The 23,657-nt window shown below is 39.6% G+C and overlaps 1 non-coding gene across 1 annotated transcript; it reads right to left on the bottom strand.

The window, feature by feature from the left end:
• Positions 1 to 145: 145 nt before the first annotated feature.
• LOC148545477 (small nucleolar RNA R71) lies at positions 146 to 253 on the bottom strand. The gene has a single exon (XR_015901116.1). It is a non-coding gene; the product is annotated as a small nucleolar RNA R71 (small nucleolar RNA).
• Positions 254 to 23,657: the final 23,404 nt, after the last annotated feature.

Below are 23,657 nucleotides of genomic sequence, written 5' to 3'. Positions count from 1 at the left end.
GGTCTACAGGATTATGCTTTTCCCATTTGCTGTAAGAGATAGAGCTAGAGTATGGTTGGACTCTCAACCTAAAGATAGCCTGAACTCTTAGGATAAGCTGGTCACGGCTTTCTTAGCCAAGTTCTTTCCTCCTCAAAAGCTTAGTAAGCTTAGAGTGGATGTTCAAACCTTCAAACAGAAAGAAGGTGAATCCCTCTATGAAGCTTGGGAGTGATACAAGGAACTGACCAAAAAGTGTCCTTCTGACATGCTTTCAGAATGGACTATCCTAGATATATTCTTTGATGGTCTGTCTGAGCTATCAAAGATGTCACTGGACCATTCTGCAGGTGGATCCATTCACCTAAATAAAATGCCTACAGAAGCTCAGGAACTCATTGACATGGTTGCAAATAATCAGTTCATGTACACTTCTGAAAAGAATCCTGTGAGTAATGGGACGCCTCAGAGGAAGGGAGTTCTTGAAATTGATACTCTGAATGCCATATTGGCTCAGAATAAAATATTGAGTCAGCAAGTCAATATGATCTCTCAGAGTCTGAATGGATTGAAGGAATCATCCAACAGTACTATAGAGCCATCTTCTGAAGAAGAAGCTTATGATTCTGGGAACCCTGCAATAGCAGAGGTGAATTACATGGGTGAACCCTATGGAAACACCTATAATCCCTCATGGAGAAATCATCCAAATTTCTCATGGAAGGATCAACAAAAGCCTCAACAAGGCTTTAATAATGGTGGAAGAAACAGGTTTAGCAATAGCAAGCCTTTTCCATCATCTACTCAACAACAGATAGAGAATTCTGAGCAGAATCCATCTAGCTTAGCAAATATTGTCTCTGATCTATCTAAGGCCACTTTAAGTTTCATTAATGAAACAAGGTCCTCCATTAGAAATTTGGAGGCACAAGTGGGCCAGCTGAGTAAAAGGGTCACTGAAACTCCTCCTAGTACTCTCCCAAGCAATACAGAAGAAAATCCAAAGACAGAGTGCAAGGCCATTGATTTGACCATCATGGCCGAACCTACAAGGGATAAGGAGGACGTGAATCCTAGTGAGGAAGATCTCCTGGGACGTTCAGTGACCAATAAGGAGTTTCCCTTTGAGGAACTGATGAGCGGATAATTTATACGCTTTTTGGCATTGTTTTTACATAGTTTTCAGTATAATTCAGTTAGTTTTTAGCATATTTTTATTAGTTTTTAAATAAAAATCACATTTCTGGACTTTACTATGAGTTTGTGTGTTTTTCTGTGATTTCAGGTATTTTCTGGCTGAAATTGAGGGACTTGAGCAAAAATCAGATTCAGAGGTTGAAGAAGGACTGCAAATGCTGCTGGATTCTGACCTCCCTGCACTCAACGTAGATTTTCTGGAGCTACAGAACTCCAAATGGTGCGCTCTCAAATGCGTTGGAAAGTAGACATCCAGGGCTTTCCAGCAATGTATAATACTCCATACTGTTTCCGAGTTTAAATGACGCAAACCGGCGTTCAACGCCAGTTCTATGCTGCATTCTGGAGTTAAACGCCAGAAACAGGTTGCAAAGTGGAGTTAAACGCCAGAAACAGGTTACAAACTGGCGTTCAACTCCAAGAGAAGCCTCTACACGTTTAAATCTCAATGCTCAGCCCAAGCACACATCAAGTGGGCCCCGGAAGTGGATTTCTGCATCATTTACTCATTTCTGTAAACCCTAGTAACTAGTATAGCATAAATAGGACTTTTTACTATTGTATTTACATCTTTTGGATTATCTTTTGATCCTTTTATCACGTTTAGGGGGCTGGCCATTCGGCTATGCCTGGACCTTATCACTTATGTATTTTCAACGGTAGAGTTTCTACACTCCATAGATTAAGGTGTGGAACTCTGCTGTTCCTCATGAATTAATACAAAGTACTACTATTTTTCTATTCAATTCAAGCTTATTCCTTCTCTAAGATATCCATTCGCACCCAAGAACATGTTGAATGTGATGATTATGTGACGCTCATCATCATTCTCACCTATGAACACGTGCCTGACAAACACTTCCGTTCTACATGCAAACAAGCTAGAATGAGTATCTCTTAGATATCTAATACAGAGGACCGAGTCCAAGCTATTAGAATCTTCGTGGTATAAGTTAGAACCCATGGACGGCCATTCTTGAGATCTGAAAAGTCTAAACCTTGTTTGTGGTATTCCGAGTAGGATCTGGGAAGGGATGGCTGTGACGAGCTTCAAACTCGCGAGTGCTGGGCGTAGTGACAGACGCAAAAGGATAATAAATCCTATTCCAGTATGATCGAGAACCGACAGATGATTAGCCATGCAGTGACAGCGCATTGGACCATTTTCACAGAGAAGATGGGATGTAGCCATTGACAACGGTGATGCCCTACATAAATCTTGCCATGGAAAGGAGTAGGAATGATTGGATTAAGACAGCAGGAAAGCAGAGGTTCAGAGGAACGAAAGGCATCTCTATACACTTATCTGAAATTCTCACCAATGAATTACATAAGTATCTCTATCCTAGTTTATATTTCAATTATGTTTTAATTATGAAATCTCTATAACTATCTGAATCCGCCTGACTAAGATTTACAAGGTGACCATAGCTTGTTTCAAGCCGACAATCTCCGTGGGATCGACCCTTACTCACGTAAGGTTTATTACTTGGACGACCCAGCGCACTTGCTGGTTAGTTGTGGGGAATTGTGACTAAGTGTAATTCACGTTTGAGAGCACCAAGCCATTGGCGCCATTGTTGACGATCACGATTTCACATACCAAGTTTTTGGCGCCGTTGCCGGGGATTGTTCGAGTTTGGACAACTGACGGTTCATCTTGTTGCTTAGATTAGGTAATTTTATTTTAATTTTAAGCTTTTTCTTTCCTATTTTCGAAAAATAAAAAAAAATTATTTTCCTCTTTTTCGTTTTTCCCAATTAGTTTTCGAAAAATCAAAAAAAAAATTTTATAAAATCATAAAATCAAAAATATTTTTGTGTTTCTTGTTTGAGTCTAGAGTCAAGTTTTAAGTTTGGTGTCAATTGCATCTTTTTAATTTTCTAAAAAAATTATTTTTGAAAATTTCATGCATTGCATTCTTCATGATCTTCAAGTCGTTCTTGGCCAGTCTTCTTGTTTGATCTTCATATTTTTTTGTTTTATGTCTTTCATTGTTTTTCATATGCATTCTTGAATTATTAATGTCTAAAGAATAAAAAATTTTAAGTTTGGTGTCTTGCATGTTTTCTTTTCTTGAAAATTTTTCAAAAATAAGTCTTGATGTTCATCTTGACATTCAAAGTGTTCTTGGTGTTCATCTTGACATTCAAAGTATTCTTGCATGCATCATGTGTTTTAATCCAAAATTTTCATGCATTGAGTCTTTTTGATGTTTTTCTCTTTCTTTATTAAAATTCAAAAATCAAAAAAAATATCTTTCCCTTTTTCACTCATAAATTTTCGAAAATATGAGTTGACTTTTTTAAAACTTTTTAAAATTTAGTTGTTTCTTATGAGTCAAATCAAATTTTCAATTTAAAAATTCTATCTTTTTCAAATCTTTTTCAAAAATCAAATCTTTTTCAATTTTTCTTTCATATTTTCGAAAATTTCAAATTAATTTTCAAAATCTTTTTCTTATTTTTATTCCATATTTTCGAATTCAATGCTAACAATTAATGTGATTGATTCAAAAATATTAAGTTTGTTACTTGCCTAATAAGAAATGTTCAATCTTTAAATTTTAAAATCAAATCTTTTTGTTTCTTGTTAGTCAAGTAATCAACTTTAATTTTCAAAATCAAATCTTTTTAAAATTCTTTTTCAAATCTTTTTCAAATTAAATTTCAATCACATCTTTTTCAAAATCAATTTCAAAATCTTTTCTAACCTCTTATCTTTTCAAATTGATTTTCAAATCTTTTTCAATTAACTACTTGACTTTTTGATTGGTTTTAAAAGTTTACTAATTGACTAATTATTTTAAATTTAATTTAATTTGATTTAATTTTTCCTTTCTTAATTTTCAAATTTTTAATTTTAATTCTAATTTAAAAACAACAAAAATACTTTTATTTTATTTTATCTAATTTTCGAAAATACTTCTCCGCCACCCAAAAATTCGAACCCCATCCCCCTCTCTGTGTTCGAATTTTTCCTCTTCTCCTTCTTACATTCTTCTCTTCTTATACTTGCATAAGGAATCTCTATACTGTGACATAGAAGATTCCATATTTTCTTTTGTGTTCTCTTCTTTTTCATATGAGCAGGAACAAGGATAAGAACATTCTTGTTGAAGCCGATCCTGAACCTGAAAGGACTCTGAAGAGGAAGCTAAGGGAAGCTAAAGCTCAACTCTCTGGAGAAAATCTGACAGAAATTTTCGAAAAGGAAGGAGACATGGCCGAAAATAATAACAATGCAAGGAAGATGCTTGGAGACTTTACTGCACCAAATTCCAATTTAAATGGAAGAAGCATCTCAATCCCTGCCATTGGAGCAAACAATTTTGAGCTTAAACCTCAATTAGTTTCTCTGATGCAACAGAACTGCAAGTTTCATGGACTTCCATCCGAAGATCCTTTTTAGTTCTTAACTGAATTCTTGCAGATCTGTGATACTGTTAAGACCAATGGGGTTGATCCCGAGGTCTACAGGATTATGCTTTTCCCGTTTGCTGTAAGAGATAGAGCTAGAGTATGGTTGGACTCTCAACCTAAAGATAGCCTGAACTCTTGGGATAAGCAGGTCACGGCTTTCTTAGCCAAGTTCTTTCCTCCTCAAAAGCTTCGCAATCTTAGAGTGGATGTTCAAACCTTCAAGCAAAAGGAAGGTGAGTCCTTCTATGAAGCTTGGGAGAGATACAAGGAACTGACCAAAAAGTATCCTTCTGACATGCTTTCAGAATGGACCATCCTGGATATATTCTATGATGGTTTGTTTGAGCTATCAAAGATGTCATTGGACCACTCTGCAGGTGGATCCATTCACCTTAAGAAAATGCCTGCAGAAGCTCAAGAACTAATTAACATGGTTGCAAATAACCAGTTCATGTACACTTCTGAAAGGAATCCTGTGAGTAATGGGACGCCTTTGAGGAAGGGAGTTCATGAAATTGATACTCTGAATGCCATATTGGCTCAGAACAAAATATTGACTCAGCAAGTCAATATGATCTCTCAGAGTTTGAATGGATTGAAGGAATCATCCAACAGTACTATAGAGGCATCTTCTGAAGGAGAAGCTTTTGATCATGAGAACCCTGCAATAGCAGAGGTGAATTACATGGGTGAACCCTATGGAAACACCTATAATCCCTCATGGAGAAATCATCCAAATTTCTCATGGAATGATCAACAAAAGCCTCAACAAGGCCTTAATAATGGTGGAAGAAACAGGTTTAGCAATAGCAAGCCTTTTCCATCATCCACTCAGCAACAGATAGAGAGTTCTGAGTAGAATCCATCTAACTTAGCAAATATAGTCTCTGATCTATCTAAGGCCACTTTGAGTTTCATGAATGAAACAAGGTCCTTCATTAGGAATTTGGAGGCACAAGTGGGCTAGCTGAGTAAAAGAGTCACTGAAACCCCTCCTAGTATTCTTCCAAGCAATACAGAAGATAATCCAAAAAGAGAGTGCAAGGCCATTGATTTAACCATCATGGCCGAACCTACATGGGAGGGAGAGGACGTGAATCCCAGTGAGGAAGACCTCCTGGGATGTCCAATGACCAATAAGAAGTTTCCCTCTGAGGAACCAAAGGAATCTGAGGGTCATCTAGAGACCATAGAGATTCCATTGAACCTCCTTCTACCCTTCATGAGCTCTGATGAGTATTCATCTTCTGAAGAGAATGAGGATGTTACTGAAGAGCAAGTTGCCAAGTACCTTGGTGCAATCATGAAGCTGAATGCCAAGTTATTTGGTAATGAGACTTGGGAAGATGAACCTCCCTTGTTCATCAATGAACTGAGTGATCTGGATCAACTGACATTGCCTTAGAAGAAACAGGATCCTAGAAAGTTCTTAATACCTTGTACCATAGGCACCATGACCTTTGAGAAGGCTCTATGTGACCTTGGGTCAGGGATAAACCTCATGCTACTCTCTGTAATGGAGAAACTGGGAATCTTTGAGGTGCAAGCTGCCAGAATCTTATTAGAGATGGCAGACAACTCAAGAAAATAGGCTTATGGACTAGTAGAGGACGTGCTAGTAAAGGTTGAAGGCCTTTACATCCCTGCTGATTTCATAATCCTAGACACTGGGAAGGAAGAGGATGAATCCATCATCCTTGAAAGACCCTTTGATGAGCGGATATTTTATACGCTTTTTGGGGTTAATTTCATATAGTTTTTAGTGTGTTTTAGTTAGTTTTTAGTTTATTTTCAGTAGTTCTTAGGCAAAATTCATATTTCTGGACTTTACTATGAGTTTGTGTGTTTTTCTATGATTTCAGGTATTTTCTGGCTGAAATTGAGGGAGCTGAGCAAAAATCTGATTCAAGCTGAAAAAGGACTGCTGATGCTGTTGGATTTTGACCTCCCTGCACTCAAAGTGGATTTTCTGGCGCTACACAACTCCAAATGGCACGCTTCCAATTGCGATGGAAAGTAGACATCCAGGGCTTTCCAGCAATATATAATAGTCCATACTTTGCTCAAGGATAGATGACATAAACTGGCGTTCAACGCCAATTCCATGTTGCTGTCTGGCGTCCAGCGCCAGAAACAAGTTACAAGTTGGAGTTCAACGCCAGAAAAGGATCCAAAGCTGGCGTTGAACGCCCAAAACAGCCCTATGCACATGATTAGCTTAAGTCTCAGCCCCAGCACACACCAAGTGGGCCCCAGAAGTGGATTTCTGCACCATCTATCATAGTTTGTTCATTTTCTGTAAACCTAGGTTACTAGTTTAGTATTTAAACAACTTTTAGAGGTTTATTTCGGACCTCATGACATTTTAGATCTGAACTTTGTACCTTTTGACGGCATGAGTCTCTAAACTCCATTGTTGGGGGAGAGGAGCTCTGCTGCGTCTCGATGAATTAATGCAAGTATTTCTGTTTTCCATTCAAACATGTGTGTTCCTATCTAAGATATCCATTCGCACTTCAATATGAATGTGATGAACGTGACAATCATCATCATTCCTCCATGAACGCGTGCCTGACAATCACTTACGTTCCACCGTAGAATGAATGAATATCTCTTAGATCTCTTAATCAGAATCTTCGTGGTATAAGCTAGATTGATGGCAGCATTCAAGAGAATCCGGAAAGTCTAAACCTTGTCTGTGGTATTCCGAGTAGGATTCAGGGATTGAATGACTGTGACGAGCTTCAAACTCACGATTGCTGGGCGTAGTGACAGACGCAAAAGGATAGTAAATCCTATTCCGGTACGATTGAGAACTTGCAGATGATTAGCCGTGCGGTGACAGCGCATCTGGACCCTTTTCACTGGAAGGATGGATGGTAGCCATTGACAACGGTGATCCACCAACACACAGCTTGCCATAGGAGGACGTGCGTGCGTGAATCAGAAAACAGAGGAAAGTAGAATTTCAGAAGATAAAGCATCTCCAAAACTCCAACATATTCTCCATCACTGCATACAAGTATAATTTGTGTTCTGCCCTTTTATTCCTTGCAATCAAATTTGATAAGTGAATTATTTTATTGTTTTCCTGACTAAGAGTTACAAGATAACCATAGATTGCTTCATGCCAACAATCTCCGTGGGATCGACCCTTACTCACGTAAGGTATTACTTGGACGACCCAGTGCACTTGCTGAGTAGTGGTACGAGTTGTGAAAAGTGTAATTTACAATTCGTGCACCAAGTTTTTGGCGCCGTTGCCGGGGATTGTTTGAGTTTGAACAACTGACGGTGAATCTTGTTGCTTTGATTAGGAAATTTTTGTCTTTTGGGTCAGAGTCTTTTATTTTCCTTTTAAAAATTTTTCAAAAATATTTTTCTATTAAATCTCGTGCCAAACTTCAAGTTTGGTGTTTTCTTGTTGATTTTCCTGTTTTTCGAAAATTTATTTTGTTTTTCTAAAAATTTTAAGTTTGGTGTTCTTGTGAGTCTTCAAAGTTTTCTTGAGTTTTCTTTGTGTCTTGATCTTAAAATTTTTAAGTTTGGTGTTCCTTGGTGTTTTTCCTCCAAAATTTTCGAAAACAAGGAGCATTAGATCTAAAAATTTTAAATCTTGGGCTATCTTATTGTTTCTCTCTTTCCTCTTTAAATTCAAAAATATCTTTTCTCTCTATTTAAAAAAAAAACAAAATTTTCGAAAATTATTTTTAAAATTCATATTTTTTTTTAAAATTTAAAATCTTTTTCAAATCATAACTTTTTCAAAACTTCCTGATCACTTTCTCTCCCCTCATTTTTTTTCGAAAATCTTCTCCTATTTTTATTTATTTTATTTTAATTTATTTTATTTTTGAAATAATTAAATAAATAGATAAATAAATAAAAATAATTTTTTTTATTTTACAACATCTCCCTTTCTCCATCATGGATCTAAGTGGAAATGAACAGTCCAGGAGGACTCTGGGGTCATATGCTAACCCCTCTACTGCTTCATATGGGAGTAGTATCTGCATACCCTCCATTGGAGTCAGTAGCTTTGAGTTGAATCCTCAGCTTATTATCATGGTGCAGCAAAGCTGCCAGTATTCCGGTCTTCCACAGGAAGAACCTACGGAGTTTCTGGCACAGTTTTCACAAATTACTGACATAGTACATGATAAGGAAGTAGATCAGGATGTCTACAGACAATTACTGTTTTCATTTGTCGTAAAAGACCAAGCCAAGAGGTGGTTAAATAACCAACCTAAGGCTAGCATAAGGACATGGAAACAGCTGACAGAAAAATTCCTGAATCAATACTTTCCTCCAAAACGGATGACACAGCTAAGGCTGGACATCCAAGGCTTTAAACAAGGAGATAATGAATCTCTTTATGATGCCTGGGAGAGATACAGAGAGATGCTACGAAAATGCCCCGCTGAAATGTTTTCAGAGTGGGTTCAGTTAGACATCTTCTATTATGGGCTTACAGAAAGAGCTCAAATCTCTTTAGATTGCTCAGCTGGTGGATCTATCCACATGAGAAAGACAATTGAAGAAGCTCAAGAGCTCATTGATACAGTTGCTAGAAATCAGAATCTGTACCTAAGCAGTGACTCTTCCATGAAAGAAGAGGCTAAAACAGTGACTGCTGAACTCAGTCCTACAAAGCAAGCTGCTGAATTCAATCAGCAATTGGATTTTCTAACAAAGCAGTTAGCTGAATTCAAGGATAAACTACAAGAGACAAGGATGGCTACTATAAACATGGAAGTACAATTAAAGCAAACAAAGCAGCAGCTGTTAAAACAAATAACAGAAGAATGCCAAGCAGTTCAATTAAGAAGTGGGAAAGCACTAAATACCCCACTTCAAGGCAGCAGGAAACCAAGAAATGAGCAAACCACCCAAAATCCATTTGAGGACAGTAAGAGCCCAGGGAAAAATAATTCTGGCATCAAAACGCCAGAAGATGGGTGGAAGGCTGGCACTGAACGCCCATACCATGCTCAAGACTGGCGTTCAACGCCAGAAACAAGTAAGAATCTGGCGTTGAACGCCCAAAAGAAGCACAGTTCTGGCGTTCAAACGCCAGGAACAGAGGAGGAGCTGGCGTCTAACGTCACTCCAGCTTCTAACTCGGGCACTCGATTGCCAGTGAGGGATCAAACACACACATGTGATGATGACAACCCATTTAAAAAGGCTTCTTCAACCACTTCTGTAGGAAATAAACTTACAGCAACTAAGGTTGAGGAATATAAAGCTAAGATACCTTATCCTCAAAAACTCCGCCAAGAGGAGCAGGATAAGCAATTTGCTCGCTTTGCAGATTATTTCAGGACTCTTGAAATAAAGATTTCATTTGCAGAGGCACTTGTGCAAATACCTTCTTATGCCAAGTTCATGAAAGAGATCTTGAGTCATAAGAAGGATTGGAAAGAAACTGAAAGAGTTCTCCTCACTGAAGAATGCAGTGCAGTCATTCTGAAAAGCTTTCCTGAAAAGCTTAAAGACACTGGGAGTTTTCTGATACCATGCTGATGCCAGGGCATTTTGGCCAGTTTTACTGACCTTTTCTTTACTGTTTTTAAGGTAGTTTCATGCATTTTCTTAGGAAATAAGCTAGTTTTGGGTAGATATTCACTTACATCTTGATTCAAGCATACATTGTGCACTTTACATGATTTCATGAGAATTTTGCATGAATTATATGATAAATTGGATGATGCATGATCCCATGATTAAGAGCAAGACTTTGATGCACTTTGTTTGATTGATTTCAGGCCAAAAGAAGAAGAGAAGAGCCACGTTAGTAGCTATGTTAGTTACACTAACGTGGGCACTAACGTGGAAGGAAGGGAAGCCACAATGTTAGTAAGAAAAGTTAGTGGCATTAACTTTGAAAAAAGAAAATGGAGCCAACGTTAGTGACACTTAACATTATCACTAACGTTGGACCAAGCTCATAAGTGGCCACGTTAGTTGCCACGTTAACTTAGTTAACGTGGCCTCTAACGTTAAGAAGTAAAGGGAAAGCCAACGTTAGTGACATTCAACTTTATCACTAATGTTGGCCAAGTCACAATAAGCCACGTTAACTCCCACGTTAACCTAGTTAACGTGGAAGCTAACGTGAAGAAACAAGGTGGTCGACAACGTTAGTGACACCAAACATTGTCACTAACGTTGGAAGGAACCCACACAAGCCCCAATAAGCCACGTTAACTCCAACGTTAACCTAGTTAACGTGGAAGCTAACGTGAAGAAGGGAGGTGATCGCCAACGTTAGTGACACCCAACATTGTCACTAACGTTGGAATGAGCCACACAAGCCACTATGAGCCACGTTAACTCCCATGTTAACTTAGTTAACGTGGAAGTTAACGTGGGCAAAAGTCCCACCTGGCAGCCTGACCATGCCTCCTTCAATCACGCATAACTTGAGCCACAAAGCTCTAAATGAGGTGATTCCAGTGGCATTGGAAAGTAGGATTTCAGAGCTTTCCAAGCATATATAGCACTATATGGTTGACACTAAATTTGAGGGAGAAAACCTGCCCCGAAAGTGCAAAGATGAACATGGTATCAACCTGTAGTAAGGCCAGCTGACCTCTTCACCTTCCAAGAGGTGTAACTCGAGTTGTAGAGCTCTAAATGATGTACTTTCAAAAGCATTGGAAAGTAGACATCCAGGGCTTTCCAACAATATATAATAGTATGGGGTGGACACTAAGTTTGAGCTTCAGAAACTGGCAATAATGAAGTCATGATCGCTAGCGTTATTGGCACTCAAGTTTTTCATTAACGCTAGCAACTATGCAAGCGACCATGTCCACTTCAAAGGAGCATAACTTGAGCTACATAGGTCCAATTGAGGTGATTCTAGTTGCATTAGAAAGCTGACATTTAGAGCTTTCCAACGATATATAATACTCTATAGTGGGCATGAAATTGGAGCACAAACAAGAGGCTTCTTTTAAGCCCCAAAAACACCAACTGGGCAGCAAGTGCAACGTTAGCCACAATAACTTTAGCACTAACGCCACACTTGTAGCGTTAGTGTGGCTAACTTTAGCACCAACTTTAGCACCTGAACCTCAACTTGACTCACTTCTCTCTCAAGTCCACTTCAAAGCTCAAGCAGGCAAACCCACAAGTGTCAACCAATCAAGGCCACAAGAAGCATCTAGAATAGGAGTTTTTATTTTATTGTAATTTGCTTTTAATTTCATTTTTGTAATTTAGGAGAGCCTATATAAAGGCCTTAGTCTTTACATTGAAGGCAATCTTGGAAAGGGGGGAGCTAGGAATTCTGGAATGGGGGATTGAAGAGGGGTCTTCGGACTCCCTCCCTTCACACACTTTTCCTTCTCTTTCTTTTAGTTCTAATTTTCATTTATGAATGTTGAATTTTCAATTTCAATTTGAATCTTCATATTTACTTTTCTGCACTTTCTTTCTTTTCTATTTTTTTGTAGAGCAATGATCAACTAACTCTTTACATTGGGTTAGAGAGCTCTATTGTGATTCAATGGATTAAGTGTAGTTCTTATTCTTCTTCTTCTTTCTTTCCTCTTGATTTTACTAGAGAGCTTTCGATCTTCATCCAATTGGGTAGTTATCTTGGAAAAGAAACTTTTCATACTTGGATCTCTTCTGAACCTTGAAAGAGGAATGAAGAGATCATGCTAGAAATGCTCTCTCATGCTGGACCAAATTGGGTGTGGATGGATATGTGACTATAATCCTTCCAACATTTGATTTAGGAAATGTATGTGGTATAATCAGTGACCATACTTCATCTCTTCTCATGAGCAATTGACCAAGGAATTGGCTATTGATCAAGATTTGAGAGATTGAATTACAAGGAATTGTAATTCGATCACTTAAGATTGCCAAGGAGATCAATGAACGCATTGATTGAGGAAGAGATGAGAATGAACTTGATCCAGAGGATTGCAATATCTCTTGATCCCAATGTTCATTTTATTTTTAGTTCCTACATTTACTTTTCTTGCCATTTTACTTTTCTGCACTTTATTACTTTCTTTACTTTTCTGTCAATTTACACTTCCTGCTGCTCATCATTCAAATCTGAACTGTCTAACTAGGATAATCAATTAACCATTGATTGCTTAATCCGTTAATCTCTGTGGGATTCGACCTCACTCTTTTGTGAGTTATTACTTGACGACAATTCGGTACACTTGCCGAAGGGAGATTTGTTGAGAGATAAGTTTTTCGTGCATCACGTGCACATTAGAAGGTAATTGCACCAAGACAGCTTTATATGATCTTGGGGCAAGCATCAACCTAATACCTGCATCCACTATCAGAAAGCTTGGTTTAACTGAAGAAGTTAAACCAACCCGGGTATGTCTCCAACTTGCTGATGGCTCCATTAAATACCCATCAGGCGTGATTGAAGACATGATTGTCAGAGTTGGGCCATTCATCTTTCCCACTAACTTTGTAGTTCTGGAAATGGAGGAGCACAAGAGTGTCACTCTCATTCTAGGAAGACCATTCCTAGCAACTGGACGAACTCTCATTGATGTCCAACAGGGGGAAATAACCCTGAGAGTCAATGATGATGAGTTTAAGTTGAATGCTGTCAAAGCCATGCAGCATCCAAACACATCAAAAGACTGCATGAAAGTTGATCTTATTGACTCTTTGGTAGAAGAGATCAACATGGCTGTGAGTCTCGAATCAGAGTTGGAAGACATCTTTAAAGATGCTCAGCCTGATTTGGAGGATTCAGCAGAAATGAAAGTGCCTCTGAAATTTCCTCTGGAAGAGGAAAAACCTCCTAAACCCAAGCTCAAACCATTACCACCATCCCTGAAATATGCATTTCTAGGAGAAGGTGACACTTTTCCAGTGATCATAAGCTCTGCTTTAAATCCACAGGAAGAGGAAGCACTTATTCAAGTGCTAAGGACACACAAGACAGCTCTTGGGTGGTCCATAGGTGACCTTAAGGGCATAAGCCCAGCTAGATGCATGCACAAAATCTTATTGGAGGATAATGCTAAACCAGTGGTTCAACCACAGAGGCGGCTAAATCCAGCCATGAAGGAAGTGGTGCAGAAAGAGGTCATCAAATTACTGGAGGCTGGGATTATTTATCCTATTTCTGACAGCCCCTGGGTGAGCCCTGTCCAAGTTGTCTCCAAAAAGGGAGGCCTGACAGTGGTTCATAATGAAAAGAATGAACTAGTTCCTACAAGAACAGTTACAGGGTGGCGCATGTGTATTGACTACAGAAGGCTCAATACAGCCACCAGAAAGGATCATTTTCCTTTACCATTCATAGACCAGATGCTAGAAAGACTGGCAGGTCATGATTATTACTGCTTTCTGGATGGCTACTCAGGCTATAACCAGATTGCAGTAGATCCCCAGGATCAAGAGAAAACAGCATTCACATGTCCATCTGGAGTGTTTGCTTATAGAAGGATGCCATTTGGGCTGTGTAATGCGCCTGCAACCTTCCAGAGATGCATGCTCTCTATTTTGTCTGATATGGTGGAAAAATTTCTGGAAGTCTTCATGGATGACTTCTCAGTATATGGAGACTCATTCAGCTCCTGTCTTGATCACCTGAAACTAGTTCTGAAAAGATGCCAAGAGACCAACCTGGTTTTAAACTGGGAAAAATGTCACTTTATGGTGACTAAAGGGATTGTCTTTGGGCATAAAATTTCAAACAAGGGAATAGAAGTGGATCAAGCAAAAATAGAGGTAATTGAAAAATTACCACCACCTGCCAATGTTAAGGCAATTAGAAGCTTTCTGGGGCATACAGGATTCTATAGGAGGTTTATAAAGGATTTTTCAAAAATCGCAAAACCTCTGAGCAATCTGCTAGCTGCTGACATGCCATTTGTGTTTGACACAGAGTGCCTGCAGGCGTTTGAAACGCTAAAAGCCAAGCTGGTCACAGCACCAGTTATTTCTGCACCACACTGGACATTACCATTTAAGCTAATGTGTGATGCCAGTGATCACGCCATTGGTGCAGTACTGGGGCAGAGGCATGACAAGCTTCTGCATGTCATTTATTATGCTAGCCGTGTTTTGAATGATGCCCAGAAAAATTACACAACCACAGAAAAAGAATTGCTTGCAGTGGTTTATGCCATTGACAAGTTTAGATCATACTTAGTAGGATCAAAAGTGATTGTGTACACAGATCATGCTGCTCTTAAATATCTACTCACAAAGCAGGATTCAAAACCCAGACTCATAAGATGGGTGTTGCTTTTGCAAGAGTTTGATATAAAAATAAGAGACAGAAAAGGGACAGAGAACTAAGTGGCTGATCATCTGTCCCGAATAGAGCCAATAGAAGGGACGTCATTCCCCTCTCTTGAAATCTCTGAGACCTTTTCGGATGAGCATTTGTTTGCCATTTAGAAAACACCATGGTTTGCAGACATTGCAAACTACAAAGCTGCAAGGTTCATTCCCAAGGAGTACAGCAGGCAACAAAAGAAAAAATTAATTACTGATGCAAAGTACTACTTGTGGGATGAACCCTATCTCTTTAAGAGATGTGCAGATGGCATAATCCGTAGGTGTGTGCCTAAAGAAGAAGCACAAAGGATCTTATGGCACTGCCATGGGTCACAATATGGAGGTCATTTTGAAGGTGAGCGAACAGCCACCAAGGTCCTCCAATGTGGTTTCTACTGGCCTACACTCTACAGAGATTCCCGAGAGTTTGTACGTAACTGTGACAGTTGCCAGAGAGCTGGTAATTTACCTCACAGTTACGCCATGCCTCAACAAGGAATATTGGAGATTGAGTTGTTTGATGTATGGGGTATTGATTTCATGGGGCCTTTCCCACCATCATACTCAAACACTTATATTCTGGTGGCAGTTGACTATGTATCAAAATGGGTTGAGGCCATTGCCACACCCACCAATCATACTAAAACAGTGCTGAAGTTCCTCCAGAAACATATATTCAGCAGGTTTGGTGTTCCCAGGGTACTAATCAGTGATGGGGGCACTCACTTCTGCAACAAACAGCTTGACTCTACCATGGTCCGGTACAGGATTCGCCACAAGGTGGTGACTCCGTATCACCCACAGACAAATGGGCAAGCTGAAGTCTCTAACAGAGAACTAAAAAGAATCCTGGAACGGACTGTAAGTACCCGTAGAAAGGATTGGGCACGAAGCTTGGATGATGCTCTGTGGGCATACAGAACAGCATTCAAGACTCCTATAGGGACCTCTCCATACCAACTTGTGTATGGTAAGGCATGCCACCTGCCCGTGGAACTGGAACATAAAGCCTACTGGGCAACCAGATTCCTAAACTTTGATGCCAAATTAGCTGGAAAAAAAAGATTGCTTCAGCTAAATGAGCTAGAGGAATTCAGATTCACTGCTTTCGAAAATGCCAAGCTTTATAAAAAAAATTCAAAAAAGTGGCATAACAAAAAGCTGTCATCTAGAATCTTTGAACCAGGATAAAAGGTTCTGTTGTTTAACTCTAGGCTCAGGCTATTCCCCGGGAAACTGAAGTCCCGGTGGAGGGGACCATATGTGATTACAAGTGTATCACCATATGGTTATGTGGAGCTTCAAGATATTGATTCTGATAAGAAGTTCATTGTTAATGGACAGAGAATCAAGCACTATCTTGAAGGCAATGTTGAGCAAGAGTGCTCAAGGTTGAAGCTAGATTAAAAGCTCAGCAAGGTCCAGCTAAAGACAATAAAGAAGCGCTTGCTGGGAGGCAACCCAGCCATGGGGCATCACTTCCTCTAAGCATTTTGCCCTATTCTTGATTTTATTTGTTTATATAAAGTTCACTGATACTAAGGTAAAGAGTTAATTGCATAAGTTCACAGGGTTACAGAAGGATTCTGCACACAAAACAGAGAAAAAGAGCTCACCGACAAGAAAATGCCAGTAAAAGTCTATTTTGAAGCATCTTCTGGGCGTTGAACGCCAGTAAGGATAGCCATCTGGGCATTAAACGCCAGAAAGAAGCATCTTCTGGGCGTTGAACCTCAAAAAGAAGCTCCTTCTGGGCGTTTAACGCCAGATTTACAGCTGCTTGGGCGTTTAGAAAAACGCCCAGTGACAAAGGAGTTCCTGGCGTTCAACGCCAGAAAGAAGCAGCAGCTGGGCGTTGAACGCCCAGGAGAGGCAGCATTTGGGCGTTGAACGCCCAAAACATGCAGCGTTTGGGCGTTCAAACGCCAGGATGGTGGGGAGGAGGTGAATTCGTTTTTACTTCACATTTTTCATTCTAAATTTAATTTTCATGTTTCAATTCATGATTTCTTGCATAAACATGTTAAGAACCCTGATTTCTAAAATCCCTAATTTCTAAAAACCCTATTTTAAAAATATCAAATATATCTTAATCCATAAGCACAAATCCTTTTTTTATCCAATTCAACTCTTTTTCAAAATTTTCAAAACAAATCTATCTCTTTTCATTCAAAAATCTTTTCAACTAATCAATATCTTTTTCAAATCTCCATACTATCTTTTTCAAAAATCCAAATCTATCTTTTTCAAATATCTTTCATATCTTTTTAATCTTAAATCATATCTTCTATCTTATCTTTCTTTGTATTTTCGAAATCACCTACCCCCTCCCTTTAAATATGGGTTCGGCCTCCCTCCCCTCCCATCTACAATTGCACCTAGCTCTCCTTCTCTCCCTCTCCTTTCTTTTCTTTTTGCTTGAGGACAAGCAAACCTTTAAGTTTGGTGTGCCTATCCGTGATCACTAAGATCATGGCTCCTAAAGGAAAACAACCCACTCCAAGAGGCAAGAAAGAGAGTGTTCCAAAACCACTTTCGAATCAAGAGAAGTTTTTAACTAAAGAACATTCAGACCATTATTACAAAATAATGGGTCTAAGATCAGTGATCCCGGAAGTTAGATTCGATCTGAAAGAAGACGAATATCCGGAGATCCAAGAGCAAATCCAAATCAGGAACTAGGAGATCCTAGCCAATCCTAAAACGAAAGTGGGAAGGAATATGGTCCAGGAGTTCTATGCTAATATGTGGCATACAGACAGGCAAAGACTATCTGGATCTGCTATCTATGACTATCGGACCTTGGTCAGAGGAAAGATTGTTCATACCCACCCTGACAAGATCAGGGAAATCTTAAAGCTACCTCAGCTGAAAGATGATCCAGACTCCTTCAATAGGAGAATGATGAGAACAGACAAGGGCCTGGATAAGATTCTAGAGGATATATGCATCCCTGGAACCAGGTGGACCACCAGCACGAAGGGTGTCCCAATTCAACTCAAAAGAGAAGATCTCAAACCAGTCGCCAGAGGATGGCTGGACTTCATTGGGCATTCTCTGCTGCCCACAAGCAACCGCTCTGAAGTCACTATTAGAAGAGCAGTGATGATCCATTGCATCATGATGGGAAAAGAAGTGGAATTTCATCAACTGATTTCAACTGAATTCTACAAAATTGCAAACAAAAATTCCAAAGATGCCAGGTTGGCTTATCCAAGCGTGATTTCTATGCTCTGCAAGGACGCTGGAGTAAGGATGGGAATAACTGAGTATATCTCAGTTGAGCGGCCAATCACCAAAGCATCAATGGAAAAAGAACAAGCACAGGATAACCCCATCAAGAAGAGAACACAGGAAATTCTCCCAGAAATCCCTCAATCTGAATACTGGGAGTATCTTGAAATATCTATTACCAAGATGCAAGAAGCTATGGAATAAATACAGAAAGAACAGAAGGAACAAAGTAGCATTCTTTGCTATTTGCTTAAAGAACAGTAGGAGCAAGGGCATGATTTAAGGGAATTGAAGCGCCATAAATTATCTCTTGAAGGACCAAGCACCCCGCAGATTAGAGGAACATCCACTTCCCAGAACAAAGGCTGTTAAATTCCAATCTTAGCCTTAACTCTGTGATAACTGTTTTTATTTTAGTTTTACCTTAGGAGTCATATCGTAGTAATTAGTATCTATATTTTTTATTTTATCCCCAATTAAGCTATAATTTAATTTTATCATCATCATTGAACATGAATAAAATAGAAGAATTTCTTTAGAATAAGAGGCAATATTTTTTGAGTTTTTAATAAGATAAATTCTAATTATTTACATGTGGTGGCAATGCTTTCTGTCTTCTGAATGAATGCTTGAATAGTGCATATGTCTTTTGAATTTGATGTTTAAGACTGTTAAATATGTTGGCTCTTGAAAGAATGATGAACATGAGACATGTTATTGATAATCTGAAAAATCATAAAAATGATTCTTGAAGCAAGAAAAAGCAGCAAAGAACAAAGCTTGCATTCAAAAAAAAAAAAAAGCAAACAAAAAAGCCAAAAGCTCTTAAAACCAAGAGGCAAGAGCAAAAAGCCAATAGCCCTTAAAACCAAAAGGCAAGGGTAATAAAAAGGATCCTAAGGCTTTGAGCATCAATGGATAGGAGGGCCTAAAGGAATAAAATCCTGGCCTAAGCGGCTAAACCAAGCTGTCCCTAACCATGTGCTTGTGGCGTGAAGGTGTCAAGTGAAAACTTGAGACTGAGCGGTTAAAGTCAAGGTCCAAAGCAAGGAGAAGAGTGTGCTTAAGAACCCTGGACACCTCTAATTGGGGACTTTAGCAAAGCTGAGTCACAATCTGAAAAGGTTCACCCAATTATGTGTCTGTGGCATTTATGTATCCGGTGGTAATACTGGAAAACAAAGTGCTTAGGGCCACGGCCAAGACTCATAAAGTAGCTGTGTTCAAGAATCAACATACTGAACTAGGAGAATCAATATCACTATCTGAATTCTGAATTCCTATAGATGCCAATCACTCTGAACTTCAATGGATAAAGTGAGATGCCAAAACTGTTCAGAAGCAAAAAGTTACTAGTCCCGCTCATCTAATTAGAATCTGAGCTTCACTCAAAAACTCTAAGATATTATTGCTTCTTAAAATTATTTGCATTCTATTTTATTTATCTAGTTGCTTAAGGACAAGCAACAGCTTAAGTTTGGTGTTGTGATGAGCGGATATTTTATACGCTTTTTTGGGTTAATTTCATATAGTTTTTAGTGTGTTTTAGTTAGTTTTTAGTTTATTTTCAGTAGTTTTTAGGCAAAATTCATATTTCTGGACTTTACTATGAGTTTGTGTGTTTTTCTGTGATTTCAGGTAATTTCTGGCTGAAATTGAGGGAGCTGAGCAAAAATCTGATTCAAGCTGAAAAAGGACTACTGATGCTGTTGGATTCTGACCTCCCTGCACTCAAAGTGGATTTCTGGAGCTACAGAACTCCAACTGGCGCGCTTCCAATTGCGTTGGAAAGTAGACATCCAGGGCTTTCCAGAAATATATAATAGTCCATACTTTGCTCAAGGATAGATGACGTAAACTGGCGTTCAACGCCAGTTCCATGTTGCTGTCTGGCATCCAGCGCCAGAAACAAGTTACAAGTTGGAGTTCAATGCCAGAAAAGGATCCAAAGCTGGCGTTGAACGCCCAAAACAGCCCTATGCACGTGATTAGCTTAAGTTTCAGCCCCAGCACACACCAAGTGGGCCCCAGAAGTGAATTTCTGCACCATCTATCATAGTTTGTTCATTTTCTGTAAACCTAGGTTACTAGTTTACTATTTAAACAACTTTTAGAGGTTTATTTCGGACCTCATGACATTTTAGATCTGAACTTTGTACCTTTTGACGGCATGAGTCTCTAAACTCCATTGTTGGGGGTGAGGAGCTCTGCTGTGTCTCGATGAATTAATGCAAGTATTTCTGTTTTCCATTCAAACATGCGTGTTCCTATCTAAGATATCCATTCGCACTTCAATATGAATGTGATGAACGTGACAATCATCATCATTCCTCCACGAATGCGTGCCTGACAACCACTTACGTTCTACCGTAGAATGAATGAATATCTCTTAGATCTCTTAATCAAAATCTTCGTGGTATAAGCTAGATTGATGGCAGCATTCAAGAGAATCCGGAAAGTCTAAACCTTGTCTGTGGTATTCTGAGTAGGATTCAGGGATTGAATGACTGTGACGAGCTTCAAACTCATGAGTGCTGGGCTTAGTGACAGACGCAAAAGGATAGTAAATCCTATTCCGGTACGATTGAGAACCTGCAGATGATTAGCTGTACGGTGACAGCGCATCTGGACCCTTTTCACTGGAAGGATGGATGGTAGCCATTGACAACGGTGATCCACCAACACACAGCTTGCCATAGGAGGACGTGCGTGCGTGAATCAGAAAACAGAGGAAAGTAGAATTTCAGAAGACAAAGCATCTCCAAAACTCCAACATATTCTCCATCACTGCATACAAGTATAATTTGTGTTCTGCCCTTTTATTCCTTGCAATTAAATTTGATAAGTGAATTATTTTATTGTTTTCCTGACTAAGAGTTACAAGATAACCATAGATTGCTTCAAGCCAACAATCTCCGTGGGATCGACCCTTACTCACGTAAGGTATTACTTTGACGACCCAGTGCACTTGCTGGTTAGTGGTACGGGTTGTGAAAAGTGTAATTTACAATTCGTGCACCACCCTTCCTAGCCACATCAAGAGCTGTGATTGATGTGGACAGAGGAGAGTTAGTCCTTCAACTGAATGAGCACAACCTTGTGTTTAAAACTCAAAGATCTTCTTCTGTAACTATGGAAAGGAAGCATGAAGAGCTTCTCACACTGCAGAGTCAACCAAAGCCCCCACAGTCAAACTCTAAGTTTGGTGCTGGGAGGCCACAACCAAACTCTAAGTTTGGTGTTGAACCCCCACATTCAAACTCTAAGTTTGGTGTTGGGAGGTTCCAACCTTGCTCTGATTATCTGTGGGGCTCCATGAGAGCTCACTGTCAAGCTATTGACATTAAAGAAGTGCTTGTTGGGAGGCAACCCAATGTTATTTAATTATATCTATTTTATTTTCTCTTTGTTATTTCATGTTTTATTAGGTTGATGATCATGTGGAGTCACAAAAACTACTGAAAAAAAATCAAAAACAGAATGAAAAACAGCATTAAAAATAGCACACCCTGGAGGAGAGGCTTGCTGGCGTTAAACGCCAGAAACAAGCATCTGTCTGGCGTTTAATGCCAGAAACAAGCACCGAGCTGGCGTTTAACGCCAGAACCAAGCATCTACTTGGCGTTAAACGCTAGAAACAAGCCGCATTTGGGCGTTTAACGCTAGAAACAGGCAGCAGTCTGGCGTTAAACGCCAGGATTGCACAGCAAGGGCGTTTTACACGCCTAATTGGGACAGGGATGTTAAGTCCTTGACCCTACTTGATCTGTGGACCCCACAGGATCCCTTCAGGATCTGTGGACCCCACAGGATCCCCACTTTTTCTTCTCTCCTCTTCACACCTTTTCATAACTCTCTTCCCCAAATACCCTTCACCAATCAACTCAATCACTCTTCTCCATCACCTCTTCACCACTCACATCCATCCTCTCTTCCCCAAAAACCCCACCTACCTTCAAAATTCAAACTATTTTCCCTCCCAAACCCAATCCTAATGGCGGAACCTTAACCCTCCCCCCACTCCTATATAAACCCCTCATTCTTTCTTCATTTTCACACAACACAAACCTCTCTTCTCCCCTTTGGCTGAAACAACCTCTCTTTCCCTCTCATCCATTTCTCTTCTTCTCCTTCTTCTTTCTTTCTTCTTTTGCTCAGGGACGAGCAAACATTTTAAGTTTGGTGTGGTAAAAAGCATTGCTTTTTGTTTTCCATAACCATGAGTGGCACCTAAGGCCAGAGAAACCTCAAGAAAGAGGAAAGGGAAGGCAATTGCTTCCACTTCTGAGCCATGGGAGATGGAGAGATTCATCTCAAAGGTCCATCAAGACCACTTTTATGAAGTTGTGGCCAAGAAGAAAGTGATCCCTGAGGTTCCTTTCAAGCTCAAAAAGAATGAGTATCCGGAGATCCGACTTGAGATCCAAAGAAGAGGTTGGGAAGTTCTCACCAACCCTATTCAACAAGTCAGGATCCCAATGGTTCAAAAGTTCTATGCAAACACATGGATCGCTAGGAACCATGATCAAAGTGTGAACCCGAATCCAAAGCATTAGCTTACCATGGTTCGGGGGAAATACTTAGATTTCAGTCCGAAAAATGTAAGGCTGGCATTCAACTTGCCAATGATGGAAGAGAACGCACGCCCTTACTCAAGAAGGGTCAACTTTGATCAAAGGTTGGACCAAGTTCTCATAGACATATGTGAGGAAGGAGCTCAATGGAAAATTGACTCAAGAGGCAAGCCGGTTCAACTAAGAAGGCATGACCTCAAACCAGTGGCTAGGGGATGGCTAGAGTTCATTCAACGCTCAATCATTCCTACTAGTAACCGGTCTGAAGTTACTATAGACCGGGCCATCATGATCCATAGTATCATGATTGGAGAGGAGGTGGAAGTTCATGAGATTATAACTCAAGAACTTTACAAGGTGGCTGACAAGTCCTCTACTTGGGCAAGGTTAGCCTTTCCTCACCTCATATGCCAACTCTGCAATTCGGCTGGAATTGACATAGAGGGAGACATCCTCATTGAAGAGGATAAGCCCATCACTAAGAAAAGGATGGAGCAAACAAGAGATCATAGACCTCAACAAGATTATGAGGAAATTCCTCACCATGAAATTCCTGAGATGCCTCAAAGGATGCACTTTCCTCCACAAAACTATTGGGAGCAAATCAACACCTCCCTAGGAGAATTAAGTTCCAATATGGGACAACTAAGGATGGAGCACCAAGAGCATTCCATCATCCCCCATGAAATTAGAGAAGATCAAAGAGCTATGAGGGAGGAGCAACAAAGACAAGGAAGAGACATAGAGGAGCTCAAAAGCACCATTGGTTCTACAAGAAGAGGAAGACGCCACCCTTACTAAGGTGGACTCATTCCTTAATCTCCTTGTCTATTTATTTTCTGTTTTCGGTTTCCATGCTTCATGTTTAATTATGTTTGTGTCTTTACTATATGATCATTAGTGTCTAAGTGTCTATGCCTTAAAGTTATGAATATGAATCGATCACCTCTCTTAAATGAAAAC

The sequence above is a fragment of the Arachis ipaensis genome, chromosome B9, assembly GCF_059453495.1.
Source record: "Arachis ipaensis isolate K30076 ecotype BB chromosome B9, ASM5945349v1, whole genome shotgun sequence".
NCBI classification, from domain to species: domain Eukaryota; kingdom Viridiplantae; phylum Streptophyta; class Magnoliopsida; order Fabales; family Fabaceae; genus Arachis; species Arachis ipaensis.
The sequence above is the reverse complement of the archived record's forward strand: the minus strand, read 5'-3'. Positions and strand labels throughout refer to the sequence as shown.